Source organism: Bactrocera latifrons, unplaced genomic scaffold, assembly GCF_001853355.1.
Source record: "Bactrocera latifrons isolate USDA-ARS-PBARC rearing strain unplaced genomic scaffold, ASM185335v1 scaffold_276, whole genome shotgun sequence".
Taxonomy (NCBI): Eukaryota; Metazoa; Arthropoda; class Insecta; order Diptera; family Tephritidae; genus Bactrocera; species Bactrocera latifrons.
In genome coordinates, this window is record NW_017536363.1 from 157805 (window position 1) to 166856 (window position 9052).

A 9052-nucleotide genomic window follows, 5' to 3' on the forward strand; every position below is an offset into this window, starting at 1 on the left:
TTCGGCAAAATGTGTGCGATACTRCGTCCAATGTCTAATTATAACCCCGGCTCCTATAAAGTTTTCTTGTGCCATCATAGGTGTAAAATTTAATGTCTCTGACGTATTCAGTGAATGAATTATCGCATTTTTGGTAGTTCTTAACATAACCGTTATATTGGGAGTGGGCGGGATTATCACCCGATTTTATCCATTTTTACAGTTTCTGTAAGATTTCTTAAGGGATTTGTCCTGAGTGACTTCGGATATTGAATCTTAAGTGGTTCAGGGGATATGTACATTTTTCATATCTTTAACCCACATAGATTTTCATTTAATTTCATTTTGTGGACGTGTCGACGGACCCGTCCTCAACTTTTGCCAAGAATCACATGTACAAAGTTTCATTAAGATAGCTTAATTTTTACTCAAGTTATCATTATCAATTTACTTTTTATGCCAGTTATTACTAAAAATCCGTTTTCGTATGTTCAGTAAACAATCTTCTTCCATATTTTCTGGAAGAAGAACATATTTTATAAAGTGAAAATTAATTAAATTCACAATGTGAAAGTACAATGAAAACTACTTAAAAAACCGAAGAAGTCTGACTGCCCTTGCAAAGCAGATAGCATTCTACTTGCAATGCATGTATGTGTGCTTTCAAAGAAATAAGCTTTTGCAATTGTAGACATTTTCCATAYATTGAATAGCTTCTTTTATTTATAATTAATGCGATTCGCATACTYTCCCTAAGTTCAATGGCCGACGGAGTTAAGTGTTGTTTGGATAATGTTTTTTACAAGTGGGGGCAACCAAATAGTTTGAAACAATGGCTGAGTTCCAAGTTGCATGTTGCTTTGCATTAGTACGAAGTATAGAATTCCTTAAAATCAAACTGCTTACGATATGCAAAGTATCGAGTACCGATAAATTTTTATGCGTATTAGATGCGCATACATTGAGCATAGGGCCCATCTCTATTTTTTGTGATGCCCAAATTTTTTTCCATTGAACAATCCAAGCAATGCCGCTTTTTGCTTTTTTCTCTTGTTTTTCAAATGTTTTTTAATGATTATCGAGGAGTTGCTGCGGCCACTTTCACATAAATCTAAAAAATTGTTAATAAATAAATTTATATTCACATTTGCCGCCATAGCTSTTGGTTGTTTTGAAAGCAATTGTCACAAAATGTCAAAGTKGATACAAAGYAAATTGAAACAAAGCAGTAGGGTTGCATTGTTGATATTGTATAAATTCGGTATCGGTATTTCAATAAAAAACCATTAGTGATGTCCTTAAGGGATACAGGCAATGTAAATCTTTTACATATTTTTTTTTTTTTTTTTGTAGGCAATGCTTTATACTTAAAATTCGATTCTAGTTGATTCGAGGAAAACGAGTTACAGCGTATATAATAAGTCCACCTCGTCTTTCTCCTCTGAAATTGTAAATGCGATTTCCTCAACACTATTTTTTTTTTTTTTTTTTTTGCAATAATCGAGATAAGTTACTTTCACAAGTTTTATCCGATCGATTAATCATTTTGAGGTTATCTTTAGAATTGAATTTTGCATAGAAGTATGTTCGTAGGGAAATTTCGATTGATTCAAATTTTTTATTAACCAAAATAATTCATTTTTCTCCAGCTTGAGGTTCAAATGTTCCATTGCTTCTGTGAATAAATGATTGTATCACAATAAAAAATTAATAAATTCGCACATAATTTTATACCCCCTACAGTGGCTCTTAAATAAGAAACCATAAGCACTTTYGTCCTGACCCTCATATAAACTACAGAGATATAAGATTAAAGTAAGTAAAGAATGWACAACCCTAATGCAAAGTGCTAAGGCAAAGATATATTTATTACTACAATAGTTTCTTTTAATGTAATATGAGTAATAACGAAAAGGACCTGAAAGAATTGCTAAAATAATTTTTTGGTTGGAAATACACTTACACTGTAATTAGTCACCTCCTAGAATAGTAAACACCTTCTGAAAAACTTAAAAAAGTTGTCTAAGTTGTCAAGACGAATTCTAAAAAAGTAGTATGCATATTAAATGAGGTCATCAGACAAATCTTTACGAAAGATCAAAATGTATTTATATAAAGTAAAGAAACTAACGGGATTGTGAAAAAATAAATGCTGATGATCTGGTTCTCAAAATATACATATGCACATATATGATAGAACATTGRGTAAAAAAAAAATTTTTTTTTTGCTTTATTTTAAAAATTAAAATATCTCAAATTCTTTAAGAGCTTATTCCATATACTAATATTTTACATCTTACGCCGCTTTACAACGATCTTTTTCAAAGTGTGTAAACTAGACTTTGCATTAATAGCCAATTAATTCAAGTTTTCAAATTAAATTTATATGTACATATATTTATATTTGTAATAACGCAGATATATATATGCATTCAATTGTAATTTAAAGTGTAGTGCAACAATTATCTTCTTTATTTATAAACCAATTTTTAAATTGCCGCTATGCCAACACAAATTTTTCAGTTTGTAAGTAAATAAGTAAATTATTTTGTCCGTGAAATAATAGAATTCTCAATTCAAGAGTAAAAGAGAGCGAAGTCATTGTAACTGCAAAAATGTAAATGAATATCTTATCTCAACGTTAAAAACAGCATTTCCTTTTTTATGTACATACATATGMGAAAAAATGTGTATATATTTATATGAGGAGAAACATTAAGTTTTACTATGTTATAAAAACAAAAAAAAACTATATTTACCGAAATTATTTTAAAAAAATTTTCGTCAAAACAAAAAAAAATTATAGAGGAATTCGGAACTTTTTTTTATTAAAAAAAAATTTATAATTAAAATTGTAATATATTATTTATAATTTATGTGACGATGAATAAATTTTTGCTGTTTCTTTATAACTAAGACTGTCAGTTGCCAGTTCGAAAAACATTATTTTATTTTGTCTTTTTATACTTCCAAAATGTAGAGAAAGTTTTTCTTTGCAGCAATTTTATTTTATAATACAATATAATATATTTAGCAATAAGTTGTTTTATAGCAATATTACGAAGTGTTCTTTGTAGTKACATTAAGCATAAGTTCTTCGACGAAAAACAGTAAAAAAAAAATGGCTCAGTGGTGTGCCTTAACATCAGAAACCCTATAAAATATATGTATGTATATAAAAAATTATCATAACGAGTTGAGTCGATTTAGCCATGTCCGCCTGTGTGTCAGTCGCACCCTCGCGAACTAGTACCTCAGTTTTCGAGATATCAACCTGAAAATTTTAACACATCCTTTTTTGCAAAGAAGTTCCTCATTTTTCCGAACCTCCAATATCGGATCATTATAGCATATAACTAACCAAACTGAACAAACAAAATAAATTTCTTGCATAAAAGCTTTTTTATATCTTCAATCTGTCCCCAAACAAATTTTTCAGATAGAACCTGAATAGCATATAGCTGTCACACAAGCTGAATTATGAAAATCAATCCCTTTTTTAAAGGATTTTACAGCTTTGGCGCAAACGAAGTTAATATTTTTTCTTAGTTTTGAATTATTACTGAAATCTAGATAATATTATTTAATTAATTAAATATGACAGGTCTATAATAAAATTTTTTTTAAGAGAAATGATTTTAAGCTGGCAACATTTTTTTAGTATATGTTGTAAAGCTAGTCCAAGAAGTTGCCAATAATTACCAGAAATTGATATTTGAAGTAAGAAAAATTTACTGCTGGGTTGCTAGTTGTGTCATTCTTATCAAATAAATTGTTTTCTTTGTCTTATCAAATGAGAGTTGCAAAATTCGAAAACGAAGTGGTAAACTATGCAACCTGTAGAGCGTCGTCTAGCATTGTTGTTTAATTAATTGGTATATTCGCCTGAAATTGATAGGAGAAACTTAATTTTACGCATATACTTGTGTGAGTATTACGTGTATGTATAGCAAAGCACACRTATTTTCTTTACTAATTAGACACTGTGCACTAAGCTAGACTTTAAAAGTATTTCTCTACATATATTTGTATAGCTCAATGTAGGTACGTTTGTATGATTGACCGTATATTATTTTGTGTGTATTATTTCCATACACAAATGTACACATGTAACTTTGCGATGTTTCCAGCTCATCTGTAATCACGTTTGTTCTAATCTTCACATTATCTTAAAAGTTAGTAACCACTTTAGACGATTTCATTACAAATTACGTAATTGTTTGTATACTCAAACSTGTTTTTGTGTGGAGAAATTATTTTTTCCTTTTTTTTATTAATCTTGAACTTGAAATATTAAAATTGTATATGTTTTCTGCCTCATTACATTTGGGCGGCAAACGACACGAGCTTCTTTCACATAAGGACATTTTTGTTGTTAAATCCACACAAATAAGTGCACAATTTGACTCTAATCATTGCATATTTTGAATATTCACTCACAAACCTTAACTTATGGTGCAATTTAAAACAGCCACAGCACGTTACAAYTACAAATTCGCGCTAGATGCGATGCGATATAAGCGATGTGCGCGCTTATCTAGGAACGCTAACACTGCCCTCAGTTGTCAGTCGTTAGCCGCAACCAAAACCACCAAACGCTGCCGCTCACAAGTAGAAGCGCAAAGCGACGCACTAATACCAACAAACTCCACGTCGAAATTGGTCTCCCCACGCCCGTGTGATATCTTCCCATCACAGAGCRCGGTTTGTGTGTGTGCTTRGAGGGCAGCATGATGTGCGGAACACAATGCTCGCGACAGACTGCAGCAGCAYATCAGTGAACTGAATATGTCGTTGTGAATCCTACTACATGAACGTTTGTGAGAGGGCAGCAACATAAGAATGGCCGACATGTACAGAAAACAACGCAGTTGTCCATTTTTGCATGTACACAATTTCGTTGTGGCCATACTAATACCTTGCACTTCAATGAAATTTTAATATTTTGTTCAAAGTGAAATTTTTAAGCAAAAAATAAGTAAACAGGTGAATTTATTTGTTTTAAATTATCAATTGTTATTATAAATGATGTAACAGAACTATTTTTATGCTTTTATTTGTAAAATAACGTCCGGTTTGTTAGAGCTTTGAGTAGTTTTACATTTTACATATTAGTGGCATCACCACTCTGCCTCATCTCTCTATCTTCCATTTTACTGTCAACTCTACTGTCGTCCTACCTGCGTTGGCAAATATAKGATTAAATTGAAGTTAGCGAGAACGACAACTGTCGGCCTGCAGTCGTGTAGTCATGCAGCTGYCAAAATAGGTCCGTCCATAAGACCGTGTGTATTTTAATATTTGACAGATGTCGTTAGCAGTCTGTYGCGAGCATTGCATTCAACACATGACGCTTGTTAAGCAATGTCGGAAAGCGTTTGTGTCCACGCTCTTGCATTTACCGCTTTAGTAGCGTCAACGACACCTCTTTGCATGTAGGCATATACCTACATATGTAAGTATGTATGACTTCGTACTTTCGTTGAGTGACTGAATAAATGAAGCCGAGCGCCAAGCAAATTTCGGAGAGAAGTCTATGAACAACAAGCGCCGTTAGAAAAGCGCACGGCGAGAATACACTGACAAGTATTATGTATTATATCGAGACAGCAAACGAAACAAAAACCAAAACACTTTCCCACTGATGTTGGCATCAGCCCACAGACTTTCCACTATAATGTACTTATGTGTGAGTAGATGTCGGACTAATGCAATGTTGTCGACCGGCAACTTTATCAAYAAACTATGCCTTCGACCAAAATATAACACCGCAATAACAACAAACACATGAATGGCAATAACCCCRTCAATGAATGTAGCTTTGCGTGGCAATTAAATCCCAGCTGTGAGCACGACCACGCACTTGAGTAGTTCAAGACCCTTTCTTCATTTGACACCACTTACGGTCGGAGAGTAGGAAAATAAGTGCATCATACATACATACATATATAATATATATATTGTAACAAAATCTAGGCATAGTTGTGGCACTTTTGCTACTAAGTTCGCTGTCAAGATCGACAGTGTGTGCACTGTAACTAAAAACAAGCAGCGCGAAGTTTACGAGGATTGTTCTAAAACTACGTGCGTAAAACCAAAGGAAAAGTTATTAATTTTCTTAGAGTTCTTTTTTTGTTTATAAAAGTCTAGTTTAGTGTGTTGCAATAAAGTTTAATCAGCTGGTACGAATTTACCCGTCATACATATGCTGTCAGATGAAACGTTCGCTCAATATACATACATACATATCAATTATAAGACACTGAAGTATCCATTGATGAAATATTACTTACCGAAATTTATGTTATTTATTAATTTATATTTCAAATTTACTTTTAATTTTTTTTTTATTAAATTGATTACCAAATAAATTATAAAAAACACAGAAATTTGTCAATAGTTATTAAAAGTGTAATAAAGAGTAAAGTTTTATATATATATATTTAATACGAGGAGAGTTGGTTAAGCATGTCTGCCTGTCCGTCCGTCCATCTGTCCGTGCCAGCGCTTGCTTGTTTAAAAATTGATACAATAACCACGCCAATACCGCATATAACGTTTACGTTGAAAACTAACTCTCTAAAGATATCTGTCAGCAAMGTTAAATTTTATGGTAAAGATTGTACGTAAGGGGTGCATAAAAATTGGTAAAAATGTGACAATGTCTAGTTTTAGGTAAAATCATATACGAACTTTGAATGTGCAAAATAGTTTTTAAAGTATATTTATTTTCTGAAAAAATATAAAATTAGTGTAAATTTTTGATATATACGAATGTGTACAGTTAGTGCCGGTTTTAACACTAGCAGCGCCCTGGGCGAGATTTCTACGGCGCCCTCCAACTGCAATTCAAACCCATTCAAAAAAAGGGAAAACATGTAATGAAATAACCGTTTATTAAAAGAAATAATTATTTATTATAAAAAATAACCATTTACTACAAAAACACTAATAAAATTTTACTTTTCTGGTCTTTCTATCAGCGAACTCTTTTATAAGGTTGTCAAAGYGGATGTTTTCAGCAATTTCGTTTTCAATTGACAAAGTAGCTAAGTTTGTCAATCTAGATTGAGAAATTGTTGATCGAAGATAGGCTTTTATCAGCTTCAGCTTTGAAAAGCTCCGCTCCCCACTAGCAACCGTTACAGGTATAGTTAATAATATTCGCAATGCTAACCATACATTTGGATACAGCTCTTGTAAATTGCAATATTTGATGAAATTTAAAACAAAAATGGGAGTAAGCACATTGTGATCAGGCAAAAAAGAAATCAGATTTACAAGTTCATCACACAACATACAACCATCTATGTTTGATTTAGAGTTTACAGTTAATTTTAATTGGAGGTCACTACAGAGCTTAACAAGGTCGGGTTTTTCTGGAATCTGTTCAATATTGTACAAAAAAGACCAATATTCCGAGTACCCATTGACTGGAAAGACAATTGAAAAATTCAACCTCACATTTTTTTTCTGGAGAAATTATAGGGTCATCGCGTGCAATTTCACTAGCTTGACGCTTAACACGTCGAATTCTTGTTGTAGCTCGAAGTACAGGTTCAATTTCTAGTTCTTCGGCCAACTCCTTCGCAGTAAAAATAGCGCTTTTAAAGCCTGTATTTCTGTAGTCTTCCAAGAAATTGCAGCATTTTTTCAACATTTCTGTACATTTACCAAGATCCATATCTGTTGACTGTAGAGATTTACTTACAATATTTATTTGATAAAGTATGTCATACCAAACAACCAATKAAACCATGAAGCTGAAATCTTTTAGCTGTTCGGCCAGAGTAGTAGTTTTCTGAGTTTCACTAGCCAAAGTAATCAAAGCATCATGGATAGTACTAATTTGATAACGGACTGCTTTAACACTACTTATTCTTGCTTCCCAACGTGTGTCACTGAGCTTTTTTATAGTATATAGTCCCAAGTGATCGGTTAGAATTTTCAATCGATGAACAGAAGCTGAAAACAATGTGAACAACCTCTGAAGGACCCCAAACAAAGTGACTGGTCCTACGGGTGACTTAGCGGCATTGCATAGTACTAGATTGTAGCTATGACAGCCACACGGCACATAAACAGATAAAGGGTTTATGTCGAGAATTCTCCTTTGAACCCCAATATTTTTTCCTTTCATATTCGACCCGTTGTCATAACCCTGACCCCTACAATCGTTCAATTCTAGTCCGTATTTATTTAAAACATTAATAATAACTTCAGTCAGTCTTTCACCAGTTCACCCATTGACAGATATAAATTCCAAGAATTGCTCTTTTACTGATATTTTTTCATCATCGTCTGATAAATCAACAAATCGTAATGTCAGCGACAGTTGTTCTACATACATGACTAATTTCAGGAGTACAGTCAGCTATAATAGAATAATATTTTGATTTCTTTGTGTGTAATATGATTTCTGACTTCACTTTTTCACCCATCAGCCCTATTAATTCATTTTGAATGTCTTTTCCACAGTAATGGTCTGAAATATCACCCTTCATAGCTAATCGCAAGTGCTCCTGCATGACTAGATCAAATTTGGCTAGTAGTTGTACCAAGCCTAAGAACTTTCCGTTATTTGGCGWATATAGTTTGTCGGAAGTACCTCTGAACGTCATATTATTTTCGGCTAAATAAAGTGTGATATGCATCAATCTAGAYAAAACATTATTCCATCTTGTAGTTTCCTTTCTAATCAAGTRTTGCTTTTGGCAGTCTTTTGTTTTTCCTATTTTTAATCATAGTTCAGCATCAATCCATGAAAGGTAAAAATTCTTATGAAAAGTGCTATTTTCATGAATTTTTTAACATTTCAGACAAGTGTTTCCAGTTGTTAAACCCCTCAGATACAAAATGGGCGTTGAGGTACTATCAAATAGTCTACAACAAAAACAATAAACTCGATCCTTAGAAACGGAGTAAATTTACCAACGGCGCTGAATTGTTTCATTGTTTGCAAGATTTTTTGTGAAATGGGAATTAGAGAAATGTCGGCCTGTACCATTCCTCGGATAATTATCAATGTGAGTTTGCACTGGGCCACTAGTAATTATATGATCAATGATTTTGC

General features: G+C 32.8%; 1 protein-coding gene across 3 annotated transcripts in view; it reads right to left on the bottom strand.

Annotated features, from left to right (window-relative positions):
• The window catches only part of LOC108970009 (leupaxin), a 68721-nt gene that overhangs the window by 53667 nt on the left and 6002 nt on the right, over nucleotides 1–9052 (bottom strand). Inside the window, exon 1 of one of the 3 annotated variants that reach the window (XM_018935088.1) lies at nucleotides 4424–4512. The exons of 1 other annotated variant lie outside the window; for it this stretch is intronic. The gene's annotated coding sequence lies outside the window, so the exon portion shown is untranslated. Of the gene's footprint in view, nucleotides 1–4423; nucleotides 4513–9052 lie in introns of those variants that run through there. One more of the 3 variants, XM_018935093.1, reaches the window with a different exon arrangement.